Source organism: Artibeus jamaicensis, unplaced genomic scaffold (genome assembly GCF_021234435.1).
Source record: "Artibeus jamaicensis isolate MK-2021 breed Jamaican fruit bat unplaced genomic scaffold, CSHL_Jam_final scaffold_1964, whole genome shotgun sequence".
NCBI classification, from domain to species: domain Eukaryota; kingdom Metazoa; phylum Chordata; class Mammalia; order Chiroptera; family Phyllostomidae; genus Artibeus; species Artibeus jamaicensis.
The window spans coordinates 13636610-13649890 of record NW_026522030.1 but is presented as its reverse complement, the minus strand read 5'-3'; the positions used below and the strand labels follow the sequence as shown (position 1 = coordinate 13649890).

General features: G+C 41.9%; 1 long non-coding RNA gene across 6 annotated transcripts in view; it reads right to left on the bottom strand.

Moving 5' to 3' along the window:
• LOC128626003 (uncharacterized) overlaps window positions 1-13281 on the bottom strand; it is a 78887-nt gene that overhangs the window by 28170 nt on the left and 37436 nt on the right. The window contains exon 2 of one of the 6 annotated variants that reach the window (XR_008389884.1): window positions 1033-1184. The exons of the other annotated variants lie outside the window; for them this stretch is intronic. This is a non-coding gene — a long non-coding RNA (uncharacterized LOC128626003). The remainder of the gene's footprint in view (window positions 1-1032; window positions 1185-13281) is intronic. 6 annotated transcript variants of the gene reach the window in all.

Genomic DNA, 13281 nt, shown 5'->3' with positions numbered 1-13281 from the left:
AAGTCACAGTTTCCTCATCGGCAAAACTGAAAGACTAAGACCCAACTTAGTACTGGGTTGCTCTAAGGACCGAATGAGAGAATGGGCGTACGAGCACGGAGCGTGGTGCCCAGTAATGCAAGCAGTAAATATTACCTGGGGGTGAACTGAATGATGACTTATGAGGGTACGCTTTGCCCCGTGAATATTTGGTGATTGAGAACAGGTATTCACTAGGCAACGAGTTCTGTATAGTTCATGTTTTTAAGTTGACATAATTATGTAAAATAAGTCATTCTTTCATTTTTGAACTTTGACAACACAAATGCTCAACAGTCAATGCTCACAGGACATGTGATTAATCAGAACCAACTAATAAAATTATTTTTAAGATTACAATAAAATGGAAGTGTGTCAAGAAAGGAGCCTTTACTATACCAAAGAACAAAGCAATTACAAGTATATTTTTGTTGTTGTACATCATGTTTATCAAGACTGAGAAAATAGCATGATCTTTCTCCTAAAAATAAGTCTCACTCTGGCGTAGCTCAGTGGATTGAGCATGGGCTATGAACCAAAGAGTCTCTAGTTCAATTCCCAGTCAGGGCACATGCCTGGGTTGTGGGCCAGGTTCCCAGTATAGGACGCCACACATTGATATTTCTCTCTTTCTCCTTCTCTTCCCTCTCTCTAAAAATTAATACATAAAATATTTTTTAAATAAATAAAAAATAAAAATAAGTCTCCATCCTTGTTAACACACAGCATGCACTTGCCAAATGCTCCCTGGACAACTGCGATCCAACAGCCAGAGCACGGAGGTGGCACAATGAAGGGAGCACGGACACCTTGGGGAGGGGAATGTGGGGATGTGAGACTTCAACCTCCACGGAAGAATGAAAGCAGGCCCCTGATGCGGGCAGCACTTTCCTAAGATTCTACACAACCCCATTTACCACAGCAGGTAGAGAAGCTATGGGGTGGAAGGCACACATGGCAGTCATGGGCGATGCAAACAGTGAAGTGACGAGGAAGCAATGAAGCTGCCTTTACCTTTGCCACCCAAGGATGCGTGGCATGCGCTGGTCCTTGTCAAGAGATGGGCCTGGGCTGTGGAGGGCCTGGCAGCAGCAGTACGCAGGGGCTGCCATGTATCCATTCACAAGAGCCCGTTGTTAAGCTTCCAGAACTTTTGTGAGCTGTTGCTAAACAGGGTTGTTTAACATTGTTAAAAATTATATAAACTGCCCTGGCTGGTATGGTTCTGTGGATTGAGCACCAGACTGTGAAGCAAAGAGTTGCTGGTTCAATTCCCAGTCAGGGCACATGCCTGGGTTACAGGCCAGGTCCCTGGTAAGGGGTGCATAGGAGGTGACAATACATTGATCTTTCTCTCCCTTTCTTTCTCCCTCCCTTCTCCTCTCTCTAAAAATAAAGAAATAAAATCTTTAAAAAATATTATAGAAACTTACAGTTAAGTAAAATATATTAAAAGCAATGATAATAACCCCAAATCATCACTTCCTAATTATTTTATATTTTACTACCATCTATGCTCCTGAGGTTATTAACATCAATGGCGTCTGTATAAAGGCCATTCTATATCAGAGTGTGCTACTTACTGCACAGCTCTCTTCCCAAATCTGTGTTTAGCGATATTACATTTTAACTTTAAGTCAGCTGTAGAGTATTTATATCACAGAAATGGGCAAACCTACAAACCGTGATCCCTGCCTTACCCAGAGAGCTGGTTGTTAGACATTTACCAGCACATCGCTGACAAAGAGCCTCTTCACTGCTTCCAAGGGAATGGGATTTTATGAGCTTTTGAGTCATGCTGTGTTTGCGTAGGTCGTGTTTTCTCTTTTAATTAAATCTCCACAACTTTGCATGAAAGTGCTTACAAGGCATTTCATGAGGCTAATAGCCCTAGGAGGACTGAAGGGGCCCCTTCCTGCCATGAGGGTGAGGGGCTTCAGCAAGTGTGCTGCCAGAACGAGTATTCAGGAAGACATCAAAAAACCAAAAAAGATAAACTTAGAGCCTTCTCTTGCCCTCCTTAGCCTTCAGAATATTCCTATAGGTGTTCCATTCGATGACAGTTATTCCCTAGTCACCAGCGTCAAGACATTAGGCCAGGGGAGAAGGAGGAGCAGACATAGTCCTTCCCTATTCTCAAGAAACTCACACTTCGGCCATCACAGTGAGGCCTAGATTGATCTTTGCATTTTATTTATTTTTTTGTGGAATTAGTTTATATATCTTTATTGTATGTTTTTACCATAGCTGTTTAGCCCGTTATACACCCTCCCCCATCACCACACTGTTGTCATGTCCATGAGTCCTCTTCCCTTTTTGCTCCCTCCCCCCACCCCCAACCCTCCCCCTCTTAACTGTTATCCTGCTCTATCTATAGCTCCCCCTCAGCACTGCTAATCTCCCTTAGTCTTTTCCCCTAACACTTGTCACCTTTGAACATACTACTATATAATTTACTTATTTTTTCATGATTGGATTCACTGCCTTTCCCCCACCCCTAGAGTATATACCCACAAGGGCAAGGACATTGGTGTGGTTTGCTCTAGTGCCTCACACATAGGAAGCTGACAAGAAATATAATTTTTAAAACATTTATACCTACTATACAAGGTCTGTCCGGGAAAAGTCCAGCCATTGTTAACATAATGAGAAGGGTTTGTGTGACATTGCTGTAACCTGGCAGCCACGGAGAGTGGACTGGAATGCACATGTGTGAACAATGGTGACTTCACTGTAGTAGTCAGTGGGGGTGGTAGACACCATTGAATGAACATGTGTCCTACGTGGCCTGTGCATTCAAAATGACTGAGTGAGTAGAGCAACAAATCTACATCAAATTCTGCATTAAGCTTGAACATTCCTCCACGGAAACTATTTGGATGATGCAGAAGGCCACAGCTACAGCAACTGGTGATTTGCGGTTTCATCACAATAACACGTCCACTCATGTATCACGTCTTGCACAGAGTTTTTTGTGAAACATGAATTCATGCAGGAACTCAGCCCACTACAGCCCAGATTTGGGGCCCTGCAATTTCTGGCTTTTCCCAAAACATAAATCACCTTTGAAAGGGAAGAGATTTCAGACCACCAATGAGATTCAGGAAATACAATGGGGCAGCTGATGGCAACTGGAGAACTGTGTGAGGTCCCAAGGTGCCTGCTTTGAAGGGGACTGAGGCATCATTGTCCTATGTACAATGTTTCTTGTATCTTCTTCAATAAATGTCTCTATTTTTTACATTTCATGGCTAGATACCTTCTGGACAGACCTCCTACTGGCAAACACACTGAGTCAAATTCTAATTTTTACCTCACCACTTAAACGATGTGACTCTGGGCAAGTTACTGTACCTCTCTGAGGTTCGGGTCCTCATATGCAAACTACAGGATATGTACAAGGCTACCTCTAAACTGGACTATGAAAAACTCAAAATTCAATGACTCTTTGTCAGTCAAGGCATGTCTGCCACATCCATAGCCAGTTCCAGAAGATGCTTTCTCTGTGAACTCTACCCCCTGGGAGCCATGCTCTAAATTCCACCATGCAAATCTGTGGTTTCCTTGAAGCCCTCAACTCCTTCCTCCTGCCACGTGGCCTTAGCATCTGACCTCAACGCAGATAGAGGCTTGTTATGTGCGGCCCAGAAAAAAGACCTTCCCAGACAGGGCAAATCCAATTCTACTTTTAAATTGTTTAATTGGGAAATATTGATAGAATCAGGCAATATACCTAAAGAAGCTTAACAGTCACAAGTCTGAGGGAAGCTGGAGAGACTACAATTAGCCATAAATAAGCCAAGCTGGAAGTCAGCAAAAATCATGAGGTCGAGAAGAGACAGAGGATACAAAGTGCAAGTCGGTTGTTCTCAAGAAGAAGTGGGCAGACACAGAGAAGAGAACCCAAGATACAATATGTGTGGCATTTCTTGGGGAGCACTTTAGAAAAAATTCTTAAAGTCTTCTGCTTAGCTCTTTAGAGGTGCCGGGGCACCGACACCTCTATGGCCTTGCCATTTGACCCTACTGAGCCTGCTGTTCTTGGATTTCCATTACATCGTCTGCTCGTCCTACAGACCTTTCTTGGACGAGCCTAACTGAGTCGACCCCAATTCCGAGATTGAGAGCAAGCCCCATGGGTAGGCTCTGCTTGATTGAGTTGTATGTCCTAGGAACTTATGTCGATGGCTTGTGTGATTCTGTACTTGTTGACCTCTCAGGGGGGTGTTGCTCAAAAATGAGGTGGCCATATGTAATGCCATTGCCTTACAAGATCTGAACGAAAAATAAGGTAGTTTGGGAATGGACTAGGAGGAAAGGGAATGAATGTCTATTTTAAACTCTCACTTTCTGCCAGGTACTATACTAAGTATATGACATCTAATCTTTGTTGCCACTCTATAAAGTATGTTCCATGCCCATTATAAAGTGATAAAATGGAGCTTTCAAGAAAGTGATTATTTTGTGTCTCCTCTTTCCCTTTGGGGAAACCTTAAGATTCCACTGTGATTCTCTTTAAGTTCCAGTGTTGATCCCGAGGTTCAAAACGGAATAAAAAATATGGAGAACTCCCCAGCAATATTCTTCCCTCTTCTAGTCTCTAGGAGTCCAGGGGAAACAAAAAGCTGTTAATGAATTTGGCCTGATGAATCTGGGCAAAGCTGAGAAGTTCCCCAGAGACTCTGGAAACCACAGGGACCTGTCATCTAGGGCCCACCTAAAGCCTGGGCCTGGGAGAGATAATTAGGTGCTGAGACTGTAGGGCATACAGACAAGGTGACTCAATCCAACAGAATGCTAATTCTCGGTGAGTTCTTACTCTATTCTACATCAGATGAATGAACTTTTTGACACTAAAATGGCTATGACTTCCTGATGCCTTGCCTGCCCACATACCACCAATATAATCCAGATGGAAGTTAGAGAAAAAATTAAATGAATGTTCATTGTTATTCTGGAGATGAAATGACTTGATTTTCAGTGGTAATATCACCAACCCTCATCCCCCTCTTATTTCCCTTCTCTTTGCCTAATTCAGTGACCTGACACTGAGTCTACTGATGTCTCTGCCTGTGGGGGTCAGCCTCCCACGTCAATTCCTGCTTCTGACAGGAGCAGGAAGGATTATCAACCTGTGTTCCCTCCCTCAATGCTATGAGTTTAGAAATTACACTCAAAACTCCCACTGTCATAAGATCCCAACAGCCAGAGATCTACATGATTCAGGAATAATAATGCAGGCTTTGAAGCTAAAGACTCAGTTAAATTCCAACTCTGCCACTTTACCTTATACAGAGACAGTGTATTCCTTAGAATAGAATAGAATAGACAATAGTGCGAAGAACTCAGCAACTTAAAATTTAAAATTTTATTTCTTATCACAACACATATCTAATATAGGTTAGTGGAAGGAAGAACACCATATAGGCACACAAGAACTCAGGCTGAAGGAGGTTCTGTCTTGTCTTCAAGGATTCTAAGACAGTGGAAGAAAAACTGAAGAGTCAACTTCTCACCATCTCCTGCTCATCCTGGAAATGACACCATGACACTTCTGTTTATGGTCCATTGCCTAGAATTAGTCATGTGGCTCTGAGTACCTGAAGAGATGAGAAAGCAAACCCTTCCATATATGCCCAGGCAGTGGAGAGAAGTGGAAATGGCTGAATAATTCTACAACAGCCAGTATCACGATATGCGGCACTATTGTGAGATTACTTTCTTCCTTCAAGATTCCTGCAGGTGCAACAGGCCAAGAATCCATTAAGCTAAGGAAAGACCCTGTAGCTTGCAAAACCACTCATCAGAGGTCTCCCTGCTTCTCCCTCACCCTCAATGCCATCCGCAATGAACTGGCTCAGTTCACCAGCCTGGGCTCAGGTCGAGGGCCCGTCTTCCTGATCACTCTTGCCCTATGGTCCTGCCTGATTTTCAGGCCCCCACCTTCAATCTTGAGGCCCTGCCCTCAGAAGGAACCTGTGGGACTAGAGGCTTTGTGTCTCATTGAATCTTGCCAGGTTTCCTTAAGACCAGTCAGCGTTGCTAGCAGTAGAGTCATCTTGGATCCTTAAGGTTCTTGAGGAACAAGGGCTCCATCCAGTCACAATAAATTTACTACTGAAAATACAGTCCCTCAGCTGCCCTAAGGAAGTGATAAGATATGCAGAGGAGGTTTATACACAAAAATGCTTATTGGATCATTGTTTTATATTAGCAAAACATTGGGAATAACCTAAATGTCCAGTGAAAGGGAATGTTTATAAATATGAATCATCCACTGACGGAAATACTGGCTCTGCCTGCTGAGTCCATCAGGGTAAAAAGAAAAGACAAACATTGTGATGGAGTTAACTGGGTGCTTCCCTGACACTGGGTCACAGTGTGGGTCTCACTTTGTTTGCCCTGCAATTATGCTTTTCCTAAGTGAATGTTATTGGCTAATTTTGGGTCCATTCTACAGGGAGCATGTCTACTGAGGAGGCTATACACAGTTGACTAGCCTTTGCCAGTACATTGGTCCCTGACCCAATCTGCTGTGTTTAGGGGAGTAGCCAGCTCTCTTCCACGAGAGTGTTCTGGTTTCTGATTATCCCTCTCCAGTCTGTCAAACTCAATAAAGTATTATGCAGTCTTTATTAAAAATATATTTTGACTATGTTATTACATAGTCACCCTTTGCCCTCCTCTGCTCAGTATGCCCCTTCAGTACAGCAGTCCCTCCCTTAATTCATGTCTGTGGGTCATACATATAAGTTCTTTGGCTTCTCCATTTCCAGTACTATTCTTAACTTCCCTCTGACCTACCGATTATGCTTCTTAATCCCTGTACCTTTTCCTCCATGCTCCCTCTTCCCCCTCCCAGCTGATAACACTTCAAATAATCTCCATATTTATGATTCTGTTCCTTTTCCAGTTGTTTACTTAGTTTGTTTTTTTAGATTCAGTTTTTGATAGTTGTGAATTTGTTGCGTTTTTAATATTCATATTTTTTATCTTCTTTTTCTTAAGTCTCTTTAATATTTCCTGTCATAATGGCTTGGTGGTGATGAACTCCTTTAACTTTTACCTTGTCTGAGAAGCACTTTATCTGCCCTTTGATTCTAAGTAATGGCTTTGCTGAATGGAGTAATCTAGATTGTAGATCCTTGCTTTTCATCACTTTGAATACTTCTTGCCAGTCTCTTCTAGCCTGCGAAGTTTCTTTCTTTTGTGAAATCAGCTGATAGTCTTATGGGAACTTTTTTGTAGGTAACTTTCTACTTTCCTCTTGCTGCTTTTAGGATTCTCTCTTTACCTTTCACCTTTGGCATTTTAATTATGATGTGTCTTGGTGTGATGCTCTTTGGGTCCAACTTGTTTGGGACTCTGTACTTCCTAGACTTGTATGTCCATTTCCTTTGCCAAATTAGGGGCGTTTTCTCTCATTATTTTTTTCAAAGATGTTTTCAATTTCTTGCTCTTCTTTCCTCCTTCTGGTACCCCTATGATTTGGATGTTGTCCCAGAGGTTCCTAAACCTATCCTCATTTTTTAAAATTCTTTCTCCTTCCTGCTGTTCTGCTTGAATGCTTTTTTCCTTCCTTATGTTCCAAATCATTGATTTAATTCTCAGCTTCATCCTATCCTTTGTTGGTTCCCCATAGATTTAAAAAAAAATTTACTTCGTGTAACCTTCATTTCTTCCATTATGTTTTTTCCCATACTCAATGAGTTCTTTGAACGTCCTGATCACTAGTGTTTTGAACTCCGAAACTGATAGGTTGATTACCTCCATTTCATTTAGTTCTTTTTCTGGGGTTTTGTTTTGTTCTTTTCTTTGGGCCATATTTCATTGTCTCCTCAATTCAGCAGCCTCCTTGTGTTTGTTTCTGTGTATTAGGTAAAACTGCTTTGACTCCCTGTCCTTAGAAAAAGCAGCTGTAAAGTGTGTGGGGCAGAGCCTTAGGTAATCACCAGGGCAGGACAACCTGCTTTACTGCTTTGTGGCTCTGTGTGGGGGAGGTCTTGGAGAGGGGACAATATCACTGCCTGGGTTCTGAAGGTTTGCCCAGCACTTGCCCCATTTCTAGTCACTTCACCCAATTCCTATATGTGACTGGCACTCTTCCAGCTGTTGCCATGGTGGTGAATCCGTGAATGTGTGGATCTGCATATGTTCTAAGTCCATGTGGGCCCTTTAAACAGACTCTCCTGAAAATACAGCAACTTCTTTCATCACCCCAAACCTCGCTGGTTTTTATAGCCAGAAGTAATGGCTTTACCTTCCCAGCCTTGGAACCCTGGGCTGTGTGGTCCGGCCTGGAGCTGAGATCCCTTGCTCCCAAGGTATCCCTCCCAGTTTTTATCCACTACGAGTAAATGTGGAACTGCCTGTTCCACCACCACCACTGCCCCCACAGACTCTTGGCACCACACTGTGTCTCTGCCCCTCCTACCCATCTGTATGAATGTGGCTTCTTTAAATCCATGGATGTTGAACTTCAATTTTCTAATGGCTCTTGTTATTATGTGTTTTGAGATATAGTTGTAATTCTCTTTGCGGTTGTGTGAGGGGGTGAAGTGTGTCTACCTATGCCACCATTTTGACCAGAACCCTGCAGTCTTTAAAAATGGTATTTATTAAAGGTTTTTAAAGATATAGGGGAAATATGCAGGAAATATTATTAATTTTTAAAATATAAAATTGAATCTATAGTAGGGCACATGCTACAATAAGGATGAATCTTAAAGACCTGCTAAATGAAATAAACTGGTCACAAAAGGACAAATGATGTATGATTCTACTCATATGAGATACCTAGACTAGTCAAAATCAGACAGAAAGTGGGAAGATGTTTGCTGGGGGCTGAGGGAGTAGGTAATGAGGACTTCCTGTTTAATGGGCCTCGGTTTCAATTTTGCAAGGTGATAAAAGCTCTGGAGATGGATGGTGGTGACCGTGGCACAACCATGCGAATGTACTTAACACCTCTAAACTATACCCTTAAAAATGGTTAAAATTATACACTTTACTGTATATACATTTCACCGCAATTTGAAAAATAGAATGTATAGCATCATCTCAAATGGGTGATTATACATGTGGGGGGTGGCAGGGTATAGGGCTAGTGCTTTGCCTTTGTTGATGGGGAAAGATATTAGAGTTTCTTCCCAAATGTTCTTTCTTTAACTATTATGATCTTCTAGCTAAATCCAGCCTCCCATATGTTTTTATCAATACAATTTTATCAAAACACAGTCTTGACCATTATTTACGTATTATCTGTGGCTGATTTTGTACTACAATAGCAGAGTTGAACAGTTGTAACAAAGACAGTATCGCCCAGAAAGCCTAAAATATCTACTTTCTGGCCCGTTACAAAAAAACGCTGCAGACACCTATTTTAATGCCTTGACAGCACATGTGGAGGTCGAAAGAATGATCAAAACTTTAGTGCAGGTTCCAAGTCATTATTTCAGGTCAAACAGAGTCCACAGACCTGGATATTCTAGAATTGGCATCTCTTCTCGATTGAATTGTTTTTCCAAATCCTCAACAGGCTCAGAGCTTTCATTCTAGGCTCTCAGGTTGCCTCGCAGGGCTACCCCAGACTGTACAAGTGAAGGGTAGAAAGGGAAAAGAGGCTCTCGTGGTGGATCTGATTCATTCTCCTCCTAGGGCTGTATTGCCTGAGACCTGAAATTCAGAATACACTAGGAAGCCCCAGGGGAAAAATATAATGCCACATTTGCAAACACAGATGTAGCTTAAAAATCTGTCCCTGACTGATATCACTTGGTTGGGCATTGTTCCACAAAGCAAATGGTCGCCGTTTGAATTCCTAGTGAGGGCACACGCCTGGGTTGCAGGTGTGGTTCTAGTCAGGCTGTGTATGAAAGGCAGCCATTGGTTTCTCTCTTTCTCTTCCCTTTTTTCTAAAAAAAAAAAAAAAACTGAATAGAATAAAACCTGGGAGGATGTGTACTATAAATTCACTGTAATATCTGACTTGTGATATTATAGATAATTTATATATATTTTTTGCTACAAATTGTGATACTTGATGATTTGTTTTAATAAGTCATTGCCTCTATAATCTGAAAAAACCTGATTTATTTTCATAAATTATTATAACAAATAATCAGGAGCATGGCAAGTTAAAAGCCAGGGAGAACCACATGGGAGATATTTCAGCAGGGTAGGAAATCTGTGTAACAATTAGCCAATCTCAGTTTGTTTTCTTGACCTAAGCTCTTCTAACAAAAAGCTGAAATCTGGCAAGCCAGATATTTTCAGGAAATGTTCAGCTGCATGAGCCAGAAATTTCATTTGTCCTGGCAGTCTCTAGTCCTCTGAGAACGACTGTGCCTTCTAGGCCTTTAAAACCAGCCTCTATGCTGCCACGTGCTTCTTTCTCCATTTGGCCACAGGCTCTCTTTTCAAAGGCCACAGATATTGGTTCTCCAGAGCCAAAAACTCAGACACACCTGTGTTGGGTATGGGCTCTGCTACTTTGCTGAGTTTGGGCCAGTTACTAAACCCCTCACTTATAAAAGGGCAGTAATCCTACCTTTGGAAGAAGAAGAAATTATTCACACTTCTGCCCATTTGTCTCCCTCCCTCCTCTCTCAAGAGGACCAAACACTCATCTGACTTGTAGACAGTGACTGGGTGGGTTCAATGCTTCTGTAGACTGGTGGCTCTGCTCTCCTGCTCCTCGGTCACTGGGGTGGGAGTGGGCAGAGGAGCAGGGCCTCCTCCTACATGGAAGGAAGAATAGCCATCTTGCACTCATTCCTCTGACTTCCTGTGAAGTAGCTGGTCAGAGTGGTGACATCCCAAGATGCGGGTTTAAATTTAGGGGCAGGAGAAAAGACCTCAAAGACCTCATCTTACCTACATCATAGGAATTGACACTAGATTTTCAGCATAAGCCTAGATAGTTTCTTCATATTAAAAAATCAAGACATGCTTTGTAAAAACTTTGAGACAATGTCACCTTGATCCATTAAGGCCCTGCTCCATTTCTTCTTTCAATACTACCTCACAGAGGTGCAGAGAGGACTAAATAAAACTAAATGGGATAAAGCAGCTCATATAGAGCTAGGTATACAATAGAAGCTTACTATCATGGAAGTTTTTCTTTCTCCTCTTCCTTCTCTCCTCCTTTCATTCTCTTCCTCTTTCTTCATTTTGATCTTGGGGCCCTTCCTCTAATCACCCTATCATTTATTGCAATGAATTATAAACACTAAGTTTACTAAATTTTGACTGTCTAGGAAGACTGAGCTATTTTTTTCTTAGTCACCATTTAATTCCCAGAACCAAGCACAATGCCTGGTACAGAGTAGTTACTCATTTAATATTTGACAAATTGAAGGAATTAATAAATAAAAAATAATAATGACTTATCACACTGAACCCACTCCTCCATAGCATTTCCTATCCCAGTCCAATCTTTTCTTGTCTTTTAAGTATGTTTTATTGATTATGCTATTACACTTGTCCCAGTTTTTTCTCTCTTTGACCCCTCCACTGGGTATCTCCCCTTGCCTCCATCAATCCCCTGCTTAGTTCATGTCCATGGGTCAAGAGTGTAAGTTCTTTGGCTTCTTCATTTGTATACTATTGTTAACTTCCCCTTGTCTATTTTGTTCCTACCAATTATGCTTCTTAATCCCTGCACCATTTCCCCCATTCTCCCCTTTTCCCCTCCCAGCTGATAACCCTCCAAATGATCTTTGTATCTATGATTCTGTTCCTGTTCTGATTGTTTGCTTAGTTTTTTTGTTGTTATTATTTTATTTTTTAAATTTAGTTGTTGATATTTGTGTACTTTTTGCCTTTTTAATCTTCATGGTTTTGATCTTCTTTTTCTTAATAAGTTCCTTTAACATTTTCTGTAATAATGGCTTGGTGATGATGAACTCCTTTCTTGTTGCCTTGTGAGAAGCACTTGGTTCTACCTGCCCTTTGATTCTACATGATAGCTTTGCTGGATAGAGTAATCTAGGTTGTAAGTCCTTGTTTTTCATCACTTTGAATAATTCTTGCCAGTCTCTTCTTGCCTGCAATGTTTATTTTGAGAAATCAGCTGATAGTCTTATAGGAAGTCCTTTGTAGTTACATGAAGCATGTCTACCTCGCCTCCATCTTGACCAGAAGTCTCACAACTCAAACTTTTCTCGTGCTCAAGCCAAACATATAGTTATTCTGACACCTCTGTCTATTAATTCATATCCAATTCATCAACAACCTCAGTTGACTCAAGTTATATCCAGAATACGATCATTCCTCAACACCTTCACTGCTACCATTGCTGCCAGGGCCAACATCTTTCCTAGCAGCCATTTCAATATAATAGCTAAAATGAATCCTTTAAAAGTATTGGTCAGGTCAGGTTACTTCCCTGCTCAAAATGTTTCAGTGGTTCCTCATTTCACACAGAAGAAGATAAACTGAAGTCCAATTCCAGAGTTCCAGCCCAAGAGCCAGTTTTCTAAGGCCACTCCTTGTACCATCTGTCTTAGTCTGGGTTCCCCCCCATCAAAAGCAGAGCCTGAGACAAGAGCTTTCAGGGAGCAAGAGTGAGGAACTGGAGGGAAAGAGACAGAGAAACAAAAAGCCAAAGTGTTACTGAGTTGGTTACTACTTTGAACAATCAGAGCTTAATCCCACCAGACCCTTCTGGGGAGGTACGTAGAATGTGGCACAGAAGAGAAAATGTTCCCAAGAGTGAAATGGGAGGTGGTGGGGTATTCATCGATCAGCTCCCACTGTCAACAGTGTTCAGGGCTTCACACTTCCAGGCTGCGTGTGTGTGAACGCCCAGGCAGATTTGCTTGGGGACTGGGGAAGCAGAAAGATACTCAGTGCAGCTGAGGCCAGATGCTGTGAGGTTATACTCTGCAAAGCTGGTTGCCACAGCAGTGGGATAAAAAGTGGGCCATCTGCATTTTTTTTTCTGTAAAGGGCCAGACAGTAAATATTTTAAGCTTTCCAGGCTTCATATGGTCTCTGTCACATATCCTTTCTTGTTATTTTTACAATCCTATAAAAAAAAGTAAAATAAAAAAATCCTTCTTTATGCCAGGCCATAGGTGATTTGGCCAGGAGGCTGCATGTTGCCACCCCAGCCTAGAGGCAGCTTCTCCCGGATGAAAGGCTTCCCTGACCAACATATTCATGGGTGGGCCTAGTCCTCATCCCTCTCAGTCTCCCTCCCTTCTTGCTGGAGTGTTCTCCTCAGCATTTATCACTTTCTACAGTGTTATATAATTTACA